The sequence below is a fragment of the Sorex araneus genome, chromosome 3 (assembly GCF_027595985.1).
Source record: "Sorex araneus isolate mSorAra2 chromosome 3, mSorAra2.pri, whole genome shotgun sequence".
In the NCBI taxonomy this organism is placed as follows: Eukaryota; Metazoa; Chordata; class Mammalia; order Eulipotyphla; family Soricidae; genus Sorex; species Sorex araneus.
In genome coordinates, this window is record NC_073304.1 from 157177751 (window position 1) to 157194262 (window position 16512).

General features: G+C 44.6%; 1 protein-coding gene across 8 annotated transcripts in view; it reads left to right on the forward strand.

The window, feature by feature from the left end:
* The window catches only part of ZBTB44 (zinc finger and BTB domain containing 44), a 69114-nt gene that overhangs the window by 10785 nt on the left and 41817 nt on the right, over positions 1–16512 (forward strand). The gene's annotated exons all lie outside the window — the stretch shown is intronic.

Consider the following 16512-nt stretch of genomic DNA (forward strand, 5'->3'; position numbering starts at 1 on the left):
TTTGGTTACATTCAATATTTCAACACAATCCTCACCATTATTGTTAGGAGCACCCCACTAGAGTCAGACCTGTTGTGAACGGAAATGAGGTCCTCGGCCGTGTGGTTTTGGATTTCTGTACTTTAACAACTAAGTCCAGGGAGATTTCTTCCGGATATTGGATCATTGCAAGCTTGTAAACCCCATCTGTGGTCGTCATAATATGGCGGTCCCCACGCCCTTCATCCCCGGAAAGGGACAGGCGAGAGAGAGAAATACCTTTCCCCTCCTGGGCGGGCATGGGGTCGTGGCTTGGTTCTCAGGCTGGAGACATTCTGCAAGTAGCTGCCCATGTTGAATTTGGTTCAGCTGGGTCTGGATTCACGCTCGTGCAGCTGCGGAGGAGCCGCATGTGCGTGCGGCCCTGCCAGGAGTAATTCTTGAGTGCATGAGCCAGGAGTAAACCCTGTGCATCGCAGGGTGTGACCCAAACCCCCCAAATAAAGAAAAAGAAAACACCAAAGTGCCTCACCTCCTGTACCTCTCTCTAACCGATTCATGGGGAGGGGCTTGTTTTGGGGCCAACCCACCTGTACTTGGGGCTTACTTCTCACTTTGTACTCAGGGATCACACCTGTTGGGGCTTGAGGACCATATGTGGTGCCAGGTGGGGATCAAATGTGGGTCAGCCACATGCAAGGCAAGTGCCCTACCCACTGTACTATCTCTCCAGCCCTGATACATACAGTTTCACCTTGCACCTCTGGTAACAATTTCTTTTCTTTGACGTCTTCTGATACTAAAAATGGTTAACCACAGAATTCTTCTACTTACTGTTTGTATGCCATATCTTCTTTTTTTTATTGAATCACCGTGAAAAAAGTTACAAAGCTTTCGGGTTCAAGTCTCAGTCACTCAATGATCAGATCCTCATCCCTTCACCAGTGCAATGTTCCACCACCAAGAACTCCAGTATATCCCCCTCCCACCCCCCCACCTGTATGGCTAATGATCTTCACTTTATTATCTCTATACTTTGAATACATTCAATATTTCAACAGAAAACTTATTATTTAGAATTTTCCCCCAACAATCAAACCTGCTAAAAAGGTATCATTTGATAATTTGTTTTCCATTGCTGAGAATGAAAAATATATGAGCTTGCGTGGCCGCCCGCGCTGTATGCCATATCTTCTAACATTGCTCTCTCTGGTTTGGACTCTCAAATCCAAAGTTTCTGCCTTCTGGTTGAAGTTTATCCCATTAAAAAAATATTTTTTTCCTTTGTAGGGAAAGGAGGGTTGTGTGTCACCACCCAGTGGTGTCCGGGCCTTACATGGCACTGCACTCAGGGATCACTCCTGGTGGAGCTCAGGACTGTATAAAGTACTGGAGATCTAATCTGGGCAGGCGGGTTACAAGCCAAACACTCTACCCACTGTACTCAACGTCACCCCTCTAAAATCATTTTACTTTGAAAGCAGACGTAGTAGTTTGGTAGGACTACTATAACAAAGTACTCTGAACTCTATGGTGATTTTTGAGAATGTTTCTGTCTCACTGTTTTGATGGTAGGTGTCCAAAATCAAGATAATGGAATGATTAGCTCCTTCTGAGAGAAGGCTGTTTTGGGCTTCACTCCAGTCTTCGTGTGTGTGTGTGTGTGTGTGTGTGTGTGTGTGTGTGTGTGTGTGTGTGTGTTCTGATTTCCGTTTTTGTGACTTAGAATGCCTGCCTCACGGTCATAAATCTGATACCCTGTGGCAGCTGCCATTCTGGCTGCCACAGTCAGTACCCACAGCCAGGTCAGCCCATCACAGCTGCCGCATCATCAACACACCAGAGAAGGAGCCAGTTTCCCTTCATATAAGAACATCCTAGTGATTTTGTTTTAATTCAGTTACCTTTATAAGGAGCCTGTCTCCAAATAGGTGAAATTTTCAGGTACTGATTGGGGTAGGACTTTAGTAATAACTTTTTTTTGGGGGGGGGGGGTGGTGTATGTGTCAGAATGGAAGAATGAGGACACTGTTCATCAATAACAAGACAGATACAAGGTTGGCAGTTGAATAAGGCTTCTGTACTTGCATGCCTATTTTAACACATATACAGTGGAACTCTGGGAACACTTTTAAAAGCAATTTACACAGAAAACTTTATATTTTGGGGAGGCCATACCTGGCGGTGCTCAGGGGTTACTCCTGGTTCTACACTCAGGAATTATTCCTAGTGTTGTTCAGTGTTTGGGGTTCCTTATGGGATGCCAAGGATTGGGCCAGGTCAGCTGCACACAGGCAAGTACCTTTTCTGCTGTATGTACCTTTCTCTGGCCCAGTTGGGAAACAAAAAGTTTTTTTTAATAAAAAAACAAAACAAAACACTTGAAAATTGCTTTCTGTGAACACTTTACAGATCTTTGGGGAGAGGGAGTTTTTAAGAACTAATTGTCTGAGACTTGAAGTAGTCTTCTGTGCTAGTGAATCCCAGAATCTTTAAGAGGGTCCAAGGAATTTGCTCAAAGGACCAGAACTCCTTTGCCCGAGGGACCCTAGGATTTAATCTGCAGTGTTCTGTGCCCCCCCAAATGTATAAGGTATGTCTTTTTTTTTCCTTCAGTTTATTTAAACACTGTGGTTTACCAAATTTTCAAATTACTTGTGTTCATAATGATTTGTTATAGGCATTTTAATAGTCTAACACCAATCCCACCACCGTCACCTTCCCTTCACCATTGTCTCCATTTTCCCAACTGTTTGTATGCCATATCTTCTTTTTTTTTTCAAGCCTGCTTCTGTAACAGGCCCATAATAATTTATTTTTTTATTATTTTTTAAAAAATTTATTTTATTGAATCACCATGTGGAAAGTTACAAAGCTTTCATGTTTAAGTCTCAGTAATACAATGCTTGAACACCCATCCCTTCACCAGTGCACGTATTCCACCACCAAGTAATTTATTTTATATTGCTTTTTACCAATAAATGGCTAATATAATGAAGGTGTGTCTTTTCTACATGACTTAATAACTGAAGTCACTTAGGTACTGTGGTTTGATTTTTTTTTTGGGGGGGGGTCACACCTGGCGATGCATAGGGGTTACTCCTGGCTCTGCACTCAGGAATTACTCCTGGCGGTGCTCAGGGGACCATATGGGATGCTGGGATTCGAACCCGGGTCGGCCAAGTGCAAGGCAAACGCCCTACCCACTGTGCTATCGCTCCAGCCCCTGAATTTTTTTTTAACCCTGTGATTTACAAAGTTGTTCATATTAACAGTTGTTTCAGGCATTAGTGTTCTAACACCAATTACACCAGTGTGATCTTCCCTCTACAGTGTCCCCAGTTTCCCGCCTGCCCCCTTAGCAGGCACAGATTTACTTCATATTGCTTGTTATAACAGAATGATGAATGGAATTATCAAACATTAGATTGATAAAAAGAATTTAGGATCATTTTTGTGTCTCTTAATGGTGCTACTAAAATCATTGCCTGAGGATATAGTGTGCAAGTCGAGACTTCTTTATTACTGTTTTCACTCATTGAACTCGTTTGCTTCTATGCAACTTTCCCATCAAATTTGGAGTGCTTCTACTATGCTGTCAGTACTATGAAATTTGAAGGTTTCACATTGCTGCCTTGGAGGCCATGCTCTCCAGAAGCCTTGCAGCTGGGTAAATGTGGTGGATTGATGGGACTCCATTGTGGGATGGGCTGTTTATCTGCTGAAGCATGGTCAGTGTGGGTGTGGTGTGCGGGGAGTGTATAAGGGAGTCTGTCCTTCCTCATTCCTAGAAAGGCCCCAGAGTTCTCAGCCTGGAGATCGTCTACCTGGGACATTTAAGCAGCTTGGTGTCTTTTTTGGTTGGATTTCCTTGGGTGGGTGGCGTGATTAGGCCACAACTGGTTGTGTTCAGGTGCTCTGGTCAGTTTTAGTTGTATTGGGGGAGAGAGAGATGAGAAACCATGAGTCCAGGGGTCTGCTGCATGCTAGACAAGTGACTTACTCTTGTACTATCTCTCCAGCTTACATGACTGAATCCTTCTAAATGGCAACAGGACAGAAAATTTGAAAATTTTTATTAAGTCCTCGGCTCAAATCCTAATAATAACATACAAAACATCAGCTCTACCCCATTGACTCAATGCTATCTCTGAAGTACTATGAGCATTTATTATTTTAAGCAAAACCAGCAAAAATTCTAATAGGTGTTTTTGGGGGCCCACATCTGGTGGGGTTACTCCTGACTATGCATTCAGGAATTACTCCTGGCAGTGCTCAGGGACCCTATTGCATGCTGGGAGTTCAATCTAGGCTGGCCACGTGTGAGGCAATGCCTTAGAATTTTGCAGTCTTCGCTTTTGTTTTTGTTTTTGTTTTTTCTGATTGGTGGAATATTGGCTGGAGAATTTCAGAGGGAAGAGTATGTTTATGAGAAATGATGGTCAATTCAGTTGGACCTGTTGAAGTCTTTATGTGACATGTATAGAAACTCAGTTTTGTGTATCAGTAAACCTTGAATCTGTCTGGGGGAGGGGTTGGTCTCAAGCAGCCTCAAGAGGCTCAGGGATACAGTTCCAGAGCTACTCTGCCAAACAGTGCTAGGACTCAAGGGTGTGGAGCTGTATTTAGGCCCTGTGGTGCTAGAGACCATGAGGGTATCATGTGATGGGGATTCAAACTCAGATCCTACCACAGTCAAAGCATCTCCTCGTGACTACTGAGTGGTTCTCCCGTAGCCTTTAAATCTTGTCTTAACCACAAGGACATTATTTTGTTTTCTTTGGGGGTCACACCCAGCAGTGCCCAAGTGCTACTTCCAGTTTTGTGCTTAGGAGTCACTCCTGGTGCTGCTGGGGGACGGTGCATTGCAGTGTGGGGAGGGAGGGTGTGCAGCAAGGCCTCCTACATGCAAAACATCAGCTCTACCCCATTGAGCTGTATCTCAAGTAATATAGGCTATTATTTCAAGCAAAACCAGCAAAAGTCCTTGTAAGTTAGCTTCAGAGTAGAAATTCAGCAATTTGGTGACATCATCCTTGGCTAACTATGTAGATGCAGTATCTGCCCCACCTCCCAATTCTAGCCCTTAATCATGTACATTGCAAATGTGTTGAGGTAGATGCCTTACACACCCCTTATATACACACACTTACAAGACATTCCTTGTGATCTTAAATGATAAGTGAATGTTGCTGTTCTTTGATGTAGTATTTTAATTAGAACCTTGAAGATATGGAATCATTGTTCTGGCTGGGTCAGAGGCTTATAAGCTGCCATTATTCACCTTTAGTTTTCTTTTTTTTTTTTTGTTTTTTGTTTTTGGGTCACACCCGGCGATGCACAGGGGTTATTCCTGGCTCTTCACTCAGGAATTACCCCTGGCGGTGCTCAGGGGACCATATGGGATGCTGGGATTAGAACCCGTTTGCTGCGTGCAAGGCAAACGCCCTACCCGCTGTGCTATCGCTCCAGCCCCACCTTTAGTTTTCTTTAGAATTTTGTTTACAATTTTCTAACTGTCTTTTCTGACATTAAGCATTAAGGTAGTGGTTGATGTAGTATAATCTTTTATTTTTTGAGTGTTGGGCTGCTTGGAACAGTGCTCAGGGATCACCCTTGGCGAGGCTTGGGGGACCATATAGGTGCCAGGGATTGAACTCTAGTTGGCTGCATGTATATATACACTTTACCTGCTGCTATACTCTTTGGCCTCTGGGAATATCTATCCCCTTTTAGGTCTACAAGGAATTTGAGGTGGGGAGGGATGAATGGGGGCCTGCTTTGCAGTTCTTACACCTGGGTCTGTGCTCAGAGATCATTCCTGGCATACTCAGGGGACCAAATGGGATCCCGGGGTTTGAATGTACGTCTATTGCATGCAAGACAAGTACCCTACTATCCAGCCCCAACAGTCAGTTTATTTTGCAAATAACACTAAGTCTCTGTTTTTAAAAATCTGACCCTGGGGCATAGCTCAAAGGGTCAAACACATATAGGACCTTAAGCATGTGTTAGGTCCTGAGTTAGACTCCTCGAACCGTTGTATGTGGTTCCAGAAACCATGAGCACTAAACCACCAGGCTAAGCATTATGCAGTGGTGTGGGGTTTGACTCTGGACCTCCCAAGCACTGCAGGGTGTAGCCCCTATAGGGTCAAAGATGTAGCTTACTGGAATGTTTCACTTGAGTGAAGCCCTAAGTTCAATCCTGTCTTTCAAATATTTGATTATATCCTTTGCCTTTTTGAGTTTGACTATACAGATACATTACAAGGGCCAGAGTGATAATACCAAGGAGAAGGCGCTTGCCTTGCATGCAGCCAGCTCGGGTTCAATTCCATATGGTCCCCTGAACATGTCAGGAGTGATTCCTGAGTGCAGAGCCAGGAGTGACCCCTGAACATAGCCGGTATGGCCCAAAATCCAAAACCAAAACAAAAATACATTATGGGTCCAGAAAGAGAGTTCAGTGTCTGGAATATAGGCTTTGCATGCTGGAGGCCCAGGCTTGATCCTAGCCACCATGGCCTCCATTCTATTTAGTTTATTAATTTGATTTGTTTCTTGATAAATCAGACAGTATTTGACTTTGTTTAGTATCTTAGTTTATTTAACATAATTTGTTCAAGATACAAGCATATTGTCAGAGATGGCAAGATTTTGGCCCTTGTGGGTGGGGGTGTGCAGTGTGCAGGGGCCATTCCTGGGTATGCCACAGGAGCCACACTTCATGGGTGCAGGGGTGACTGTATACCAATTCAAGCCAGGGTCCCAGCTCCAGTTAGGCAAGTATTTTGACCCTCTAGCCAAGATACCCCACCCCGTTTTTCAAAAGTGTAGTGTTCCATTGTGTATCTATTTTACATCTTTATTCATGCACATGCACACGTGTGTGTGTGTTGTGTGTCCATATCATGACTGTGTTGGAATAGTGCTGCAGTAAACATAGGGATACATAAATCTTTTCAAATTAGTGTTTTCTTGTTCTGGATAAATGCCTGGAAGTGAAATAGCCGGCTTGTTTTCTAGTCTTAATTTTTTTTTTTAAATCTTTATTTTTTTAAAATTTTATCACCACGTGGAAAGTTACAGCATTCTCAGGTTTATGTCTCAGTTATACCGTATTCAAACACCATCCCTTCACCAGTGCCCATATTCCACCACCAAAATCCCCGGTATAACCCCCGCCCCCCATCCCAACTGTATAACTGATGAACCTCACTTTATATTCTCTTCACCTTGATTACGTTCCATATTTCAACACAAAACTCACTATTGTTGTGGGAGTTATATCCCCAAACAAGATAACCCTAATAAGGAGGCATTTGATAATTAGTTTTCCATTCAAAGATTGTATGTTTTCAGGTTTTAGAAAAGGTCGCGCGGCCGCATAAGCGGCCGCGCTGCTTGGATCTGTCCCAGTCCCGAATCCTGGAGCCGTGTTAGTTGCTGCTCAGTGTCGCCGGGGTTCCATCTGGAGAAGGTGTGCTGGCGGCACCTCCTCCTTCCGGCTCCCCGGTGTTGCTGGCCCCGACTCGGGTCCGGAGCATTGTCCGGGCCGCGTTGCTCACCAGAATGCCTGCCGCTTCTCTGTGGATTGTGGCATCAAGATGGCGCCAAGGGTGGGTCGAGGGCGTGACTTCCGGTGGCCGGGACCACTCAGAGTTTGGGCTGGCGCCGCCCCACTCCGGTGGCCCCCGAGGCTCGGATCTGTCCCAGTCCCGAATCCTGGAGCCGTGTTAGTTGCTGCTCAGTGTCGCCGGGGTTCCATCTGGAGAAGGTGTCTAGTCTTAATTTTTACTGGTGGTACATGCTGCCTATGTGCTCTACCACTGGACCCTTTGTGATTTAGAATTCTCCATGCTATTCCCATAGTAGTCATACCAATTTATGTTCCCCCAACTGTTCATGAGGATTTCTCCATATTCACCAACTCTTTTTTTTTTTTTTTTAATTGAATCACCAAGTGGAGGGTTACAAAGTTCTCAGGGTTATGTCAGTTATACAATATTCAAACACCCCTCCCTTCACCAGTGCCCATCTTCCATCCCCAACCCCCCCAGTATATCTGCCGCCCCCTCCCACCTCCCTAGTCCCCACCCTTGTACGTGATAAGTTTCACTTCATTTGCGCTTATCTCGATTACATTCCATGTTTCAACACGCAACTCACTACTGTTGCTGGGGTTTCCCCCCGAAAAGAAAAAGACAGTCCTATTGCCAATGAGGCATTTGATAATTCTCCATTACTAAGTATATAGAGATATTAAGTCCTGCTGTTTGTTACATAACTTTTCTTTTTCTCCCTTGCCCCGCGCCACCGAGTTCACGCCTGTTAAGTAATCGCCACGCTGTCTGACAAAGGGAAAAAAACCGAAGAGGATGGTTATTTCCCGTCATCAGCCGGCGTGGGGCTCTAGCTTAGTTGATAGTCTAGTAGAGTGTCTGGAAGCAGTTTCTGGAACCAAAGCTCTTGCGCTGATATCGGCTCCGCTCGAGATACCACCAGCGTCCCGCTGGTCCATGTACCTAATTTTTCACCTTATTTCCCATTCCCACGCCACCAGGTCTGTTTGCTTAATGGACATCACACTATGTTTGACACCACGCCACGTTTCTTCCCGAGAAAGAAGGATATTTCTTCTCATCCGGCGTGGGGATATAGCTTAGTTCAGTCTAGAGAGATGGCTACCATTTTGATTGCCTTCAATATTACAACAAAATACTTACTATTCTTGTTAGGATCACCCACAAAAGTCCGACCCATTAAGAAGGAACCATTACATACTGCTGATACTAAGATGACATTAGGTCGCGCGGCCGCAGCAGCGGCCGCGCGGTTCTGGGTTTCTGTCTAAAGTCCAGGGAAAAAGTTGAAGGAGAGAGAGAGAGAGATTTCCGCACGGGGGACCTGGCGGAAACTCTCAAGTCACATACTGCAGGTTGCTGGTGGGCTGCCGGTGTCCCAAGCAGCTCCATCCTCTTCGTCAGTCATTCTGGGGGTGCGGGCGCGGAGAAATGGGAAAGCCCACGTGGCTGCACTCTCTTTAAGTGTCCGATGTGGGCGGAGACCGGTACTTCCCCGCCCTCGATCCCCGGCCAGCTGCGCCGCGCACTTGGGTGCGTCTCTCCATTTTGTGCTCAGAAGTGGGGTAGATGCTGTGCTGTGCCCAGAAGTTGAGGGGAAGATAGATTAAAGGAAAAAAAAGAGAAACGCCAGGCCCCCGCTCGGGGGACCTGGCGGAAATTCTCAAGTCACATACTGCAGGTTGCTGGTGGGCTGCCGGTGTCCCAAGCAGCTCCATCCTCTTCGTCAGTCATTCTGGGGGTGCGGGCGCGGAGAAATGGGGCTCACCAACTCTTGTTCTGTTTTTGCTAATAGCTTTTTGGGTGCCGGGGTAAATTCTCTACTGCTGAGAATTGACAGTATCCTTGGCCCCTGATAACAGCCTTTTTAATTTTGGTGAACTGTATCTTGTTGTGGTTTTGATGTGCATGTACTTCATGATATGTGATGATCGATGTATTTCTGTGTCTGTTGGCTGTTTATTATTTATCAAAATCTCTAACCCAGGTTGTTTGGGTTGTTTTATTTGGATATTTAATAAGAAATAAGCTTACTTTCTTAAACTATAAAATAATACTAAATGCAAACACAAAAGCACATTAAGTTTGTAACTCTACATCACAGTGATTCTCTAATAATTTTTTTTTTTTTTGCGTCACACCTGGCGATGCACAGGGGTTACTCCTGGTGGTACTCAGGGGACCATATGGGATGCTGGGAATCGAACCCGGGTCTGCCTCGTGCAAGGCAAACGCCCTACCTGCTGTGCTATTACTCCAGCCCCTCCAATAAAAGTTTTTTAAAAAAACTTTTAAAAATCATCTAATACTTTTTTTTTTTTTTTGGCTTTTTGGGTCACACCTGGCGCTGCACAGGGGTTACTCCTGGCTTGCACTCAGGAATTACCCCTGGCCGTGCTCAGGGGACCATATGAGATGCTGGGATTTGAACCCGGGTTGGCCGCGTGCAAGGCAAACGCCCTACCCGCAGTGCTATCTCTCCAGCCCCAAAAATCATCTAATACTTTTCAGCTTTATAATTCAGATTCCATGGAGCAAGGATGAGGGACCAAAGGGCTGGAGCATAAGCTTTGCCTGCTGGAGCTTCTTGTTCTCTCCACACCGATCTTTGATCCCCCTGATTACCTACAGATGTGCCCTCCAACCAAAAAAATTCATCTTTTGTCATTTTATTTCAGGGTTCCCCCCCACACACACACACCTGATGGTACTCAAGACTTACTCCTGGTTCTGCACTTAGGAATCACTCCTGGTGGACTCCAGGAACCATATGGGATGCCGGGGATAGAACCTGGATCAGCTGTGTGCAAGGCAAGCACTCTACCCATCGTATTATTGCTCCAATCCTCCATGAATAAACTTTAATAAGAACAATGAATAAACAAAGTATGATCTGTGCATCTATAGTACCTATGAAAAAGAGCAATACAATGGAAGTAATTAGTGAGTTCTCCTTTGATTTTTGTGTTTGGGGTGGCACACCCAGCAATGTTCAGGGGCTACTCCTGACTCTGTACTCAGGGATCACTCCTGGTGGGGCTTGGGAGTTGATATGGGCTAGGAGTCAAACCCAAGTTGGCTGCATGCAAGGCGATCACCCTGCCCACTGTACTATATCACTTTGGCCTCAGACTTACTGGAAAGAGCTCAGCTTGGTGGAACACAGGCTTTGCACACAGCAGGCCCAGATTGGATCCCTAGCACTGTATGGTCCCCTGAGCACATACCTTTTTCTGTTGCTGTTCTGCTGAAACCCAGTGATGCTCAGGGCTAATGTTCTCAGATACAAAGTACACCATTCTGTGGCTGTTGTTATATTCACCTATTTTATTTAGTTATTTATTTATTTATTGGTTTTTGGGTCACACCTGGCGATACACAGGGATTACTCCTGGCTCTGCACTCAAGAATTACTCCTGGCGGTGCTCAGGGGACCATATGGTATGCTGGGATTTGAACCCGGGTCGGCCGTGTGCAAGGCAAACACCCTACCCGCTATGCTATCACTCCAGCCCCTATTCACCTTTTTTTATATTGCCATGATCAGATTTGGAAAAGTGTCATTACAACTCAAAAAACCTGAATAGTCATCGCCAGATTTCCCTCATCCCCTCAACTCTGGGCAACTACTTCTTGATTCTGAGTTTCTCTGTTCTGGACATTCCACATAAATGGAATCATAAAATAAGTGGCACCTTATACTAGCTTTCCCCCTTGACTTAGTTTCAGATCGTATCCACCTTGCAGCATGTATCAGTGCTTGATTTTGTTTTTTATTCTGCTCATCTGTTGTGATATAAATGTTAGTTTTTTGAGTGTTTTAAATAATTCTGTGCTATACTGTTTCCTATGTGGACACATCTTCAGTTCTCTTGGGAATATACCTCGAGGTCAAGTTTCTGGATTATGTGGTATTTCTATGTATAACCTTTTGAGGAACTTCCAAGACCATATTTCCTTTCTTCCCTCCCTTCCTGTTGGTTCTTGGGTTATTCCTAGCTCTATGCTTAGAAGTGGCCTTTGATGGTGCTAGGGTACCATGTACAGTGCCTGGGTTGCAGCTGGAGTAGGCAGGGATACAAACCTGTTTTCAAATGTCTGTATTACTTTATATTTCTACCAGGTACATGACATTCTTTGTGCCTCTATATTGTAACTTTTTTTATCTATATATTTTTCGTTTTGTTCTGGGGATCCCTCCTGGCAGGACTTGGGGATCATACAGGCTGCTGGGGATTGAACCTGAGTTGGCTGCATACAAGGCATGCACCTTGTCTGTTGCACCATCTCTTTGATCCCTATGATATTCTAGCCATCCTGTTAATCTCTGGTTTATTTACTGAGATCTTATTTTCTCATTTATTTCAGTAATGCTCCTAACTGCTTCTTGAAGCATTCTGTGGCAGCTGTTTTAAAGTTCTTGTCTAGTAACTATAACCAGGGTACTTTCACTGGTGGTGCCTATTCAATCTTAGCTTTTATTTATTTATTTTTAATAGAGAGTGATTTTCTTTTGGATCCTGGACATTTGTGCATTTATATAAGGAGACCCCAGATCTAAATTTGTCTTCAGTTTTGCAGTCCGCTTCAGGCACAGCTCTGACCAGCAGAAGTGGAGATTAGGGGAGGCACCACCAGGTAAGGGTGAAAGTTTAGGTTCTCTCTGTTGACTCCTTGGCTGGGAAAGAAGTGCCTTGTTATTTATTGCAGGTCCAAGCTGAAAGTTCAAGCTTCTCACTTGAGCCTCTGTTGAATGACCCTGGAGGAAGAGCGCCTTGTCTCTGCTCCCCGAGTGGCCTCCCTGATTCCAAGTGGTATCTACCTTATCACCGTGCAGGGATGAAAGTCCCTGTTCTCCACTTGGCCTTCTTGACACATGTGCACAGGATACAGGGTGCTCTCGGTAGCTGAGTAAACGGGGGAGCTCAGCTCCTAGCTTGGCCTATACTGTTTCAGGGGTGGGAATGCAGAGCACTTCTGTGATGTTCAGTGGAGAAGAGCAATTACTGTCTTAAACATTCGTTTTCTTGCAGCTACCCCTTACCTGATCCTTGGGCTATAAAGAGCAGGCTTTCCTGTCTGGTTTGCTAGTGTCTGCAGGTGTCAAATGGTGAGAGTCTGATATATTAGGTATAAAACTCTGAGGACATGCCACTGTCTTTCTTTAGATCTCAAGATCTGTTTACTAGTTCTTGGTCTCAAGAACCTATTTCTCCCAGCTTTCCTGTTTATATGTGTATTGTACGCATTGCCTAACTATTAAAGAAGGAATAGGGAGAACTGTCTTCATCTTGGTCCAGAATTAAAAATCTCATTTTGCCCGTTTTTTTTCCCCCCCCCATTGGATTTATTTATTTATTTATTTTTGTTTTGGCCCACTGGTGCTCAAGGGAGTCTTTCCAGCTTTGGGGCATCACCAAGGCTTCCTGCATGGAGTCTACATTCAGCCTAGTGGGCACACTCTCCAGCCCAAGGTTATTTTTCTTAAAATTGAATTTTCAGAGTTTTGTACATATTCTGAATACAAGATTTGTTCTGTTTGCTTTTTAAAAAATGAGTTTTAATGTGTAATTTGCAACAAATTTCTCCTGGCCTATTGTATGTCCTTATTCTCTTTATATTGTGTTTTTCAGCAGCTAAAGTTTTTAATTTTGATGAAGTAGGGTTTTGCTTTGTTTTGTTTGGGGGCCATGCCCAGCAGTGCTCAACGCTTACTCCTGGCTCTTTGCTCAGGATCATTCTTGGTGGGTGTGGGGGATCGATCATATGGGGTGTTGGGGATTGAGCCCAAGTTGTCTGTGAAAGGCAAATGTCCTATCCATTACACTCTCTCTGACCCCTGATGTAGTAGTTTTCCCTCCCCTCCCCCTTCTCTTGATCTTCCTTTGGTTTAATATCTTTTTTTTTTTTTTTTTTTTTAATTTATTTATTTTTAATTAGAGAATCACCGTGAGGGTACAGTTACAGATTTATACACTTCTGTGCTCACACTTCCCTCATACAAAGTTTGGGAACCCATCCCTTCACCAGTGCCCATTCTCCACCACCCGTAAACCCAGCATCCCTCCCACCCTCCCCAATGGTTTAATATCTTTTAAGAATTTAGATATTCTTATACATGATGTGTAATTTCTCATCATGAAGGTTTCCTTATAAATGTTTTAGAGCTCACCCTTCATCAACATAGATCCACATACATAGTTTTTTCTTTGCATGGGTTCTGCATTCACTCATTGAACCAGTTGTCATCTTCAAATATCAGTTGGTTGAATCTGTGGATTTAGAAAGGCAACTCAAAGTTATACTTGGATTTCTTTTTTTTTTCTTTGGTCTGCACCCATAATTTTGGTATTGTTTCGGGTCAAGGCTGTAGTTCACTTTATATAAGTGTAAATCTGCTTAGATCTGGGACCCTTCTTTTTTTGCTTTTTGGGTCACACCTGGCGATACACAGGGGTTAATCCTGGCTTTGCACTTAGAAATTACTCCTGGCGTTGCTGGGGGGATCATATGGGATTCTGGGAGTCAAACCTGGGTTGGCCTCATGCAAGGCAAATGCCCAACCCACTGTACAATCGCTCAGCCCCTAGGACCCATTTTGAGCTAAATTGGGGTAAAATGTGAAGTCTCATTTTTATTTAGTCGATTTTATTTTTATTATAGATATTTGGTGTTGCAACATTTATTGAAATTACTATCTGTTGAATTACTTTTTATAACTTTGTCAAAAATAAGTCATAGGGCCTGAAAGACAGCTTAAAGGGCTGCAGAGCAATGCTTTGCTTGCTATAGCATAGATTTCAATCCCTTGGAACACGTGGTCTACCCCACAAGCAGTGCTGACAGTAGTTCCTGAGCACTGCCGGATGTGATCTGAACCTCTGCAGTATCCCTGCTGCCCAGCTCCTGCCCCCAGATAAGAAACCAGCCTTACTGTGGACTCTAGTCTCTTACATTGATCTCTGTGTCTGTCCTTTTTTGGGGGGCAGGGGGGTGTTCACACCCGGCCATGCACAGGAGTTACTCCTGGCTCATGCACTCAGGAATTTCTCCTGGCAGTGCTCGGGGGACATATGGGATGCTGGGAATCAAGCCTGGGTCGGCTGCATGCAAGGCAAACACCCTACCCTCTGTGCTATCACTCCAACCCCTGTGTCTGTCCTTTTGCCAGCACCACACAGTCTGGATTTCTGAGTATGTCTTTGATTGCTCTGGCTTTAGTTTTCTCTTTCAAAAATTGTTCATTCTGGCTCCTCTGCCTAAGTTTGAGGATCAACTTTTGTATACTTACTAAAGAAAATATGGTACACTGCAGTCCTGGATTGAGTCCCCAACACTTCTCGGTTCCCTGAACACTGCTGCAGAAAAAAATTATTCCTTGGGTGTAGTAACCAGATCAATAGCACAGCAGGTAGGAATTGAACCCGACCCGGGTTCAATTCCTCCATCCCTCTCAGACAGTATCTCGCCTGCACGGCAGAGCCTGGCAAGCTCCCTGTGGTGTATTTGACATGCCAATAACAGTAACAACAAGTCTTACGATGGAGACGTTACTGGTGCCCGCTCGAGCAAATCAATGAACAATGGGACGACAGTGCTACAGTAGGAACCAGGGTGACAACTCAGGGTCCAGAGGACCTGCCCACACACAAGGTCCCTAGTTTGATCCCTGGCATTGTATAGACTCCTGAACTCTTGGTGTGACCTTGAACACTGCTGGAACCAAGCAGCACTGCATTACTGGGCCCAAGCATTGAACTTTCCTGCCCAGTTGACCAGTTACCCTTTGAGCACTGCTTAAAGGCCCACTTAGGAAGGAAAAAAAAATGGAACTGCTCCCCCTTTTCCAGTATACATACATAAAGTGTCTTGTTCTTAGTCTCAGTGAAAGCATGCTTGTGTGCTTTTGCTTACAACCTTTTTGTAATTGCTCTTCATTGAGTTGAAGAAGTTCCTGTTATTTCTAGTTTGCAAAGAGTTTATCATGAGAGATTGGGTTCTGGTGATGGCTTGGTGGTCACGCTGACCCCCTGGCAAGCATGAGGATACAAGCTTGATCCCTGTATTACCCCTCATGCACTGAGTAATCCTAGTGGCACAGCAGTCTGGGATCCTAGATATTACAGCTCTGAGGGCAATGCCAAACATTGTTAGTTTTACTATTGTTGTTTTAGGTTTTGGTGCCACACTATGTTAGTGCGTAGAAGCTATTCCTGACTGCCCAGGAGTGAAACCTGGCAGTGCTCAGGGCACGGTTAGGTGGCTTGGGGGTCAGCCACATGTAAGGCAAGCATTGTACTCCAACTACTGTCACTAGTCCCACAAATGGTTTTTTTTTTTTTTTTTTGCTTTTTGGGCCACACCTGGCTCTGCACAGGGGTTACTCCTGGTTCTACACTCAGGAATTACTCCTGGCAGTGCTCAGGGGACCATATGGGATGCTGGGATTTGAACCCAGGTCGGCCGCGTGCAAGGCAAACGCCCTACCCGCTGTGCTATCGCTCCAGCCCCCCCACAATCAAATGTTTTAATACTGCAACCAAGTGGTGCAAATGGTATTCATAACAAAAAGAAATTGGAAGGAAAAATAATTTTTTTAAATGTCGTTGTGAAAGAAACGAGCTTTTGTATTGTTTTGGGGAAATGAAGAGTTGAGCCACACCTGACAGGACTTGGGGTTACTCCTGACTATGTACTGGGGGGCTTTCTTCTGGCAGGGCTTAGGAGACCAGGCCATTCCATGGATCAGGAATCTCCTGCATGTAAGGTATATAGCCTTTGAGCTATCTCTGATCCTAGGATACTGAGTTTTTCAGATTTTTTTTTCTATATTGAAATTATCATATGTAGCATTTTTTCTTTTTGGGGGGTTGGGGGCACACTGGTGGTGCTCAGTTCTATCCTCAAGGGGTCTCTTCTGACAGTATTTGGGGGACTATGCAGTGCTG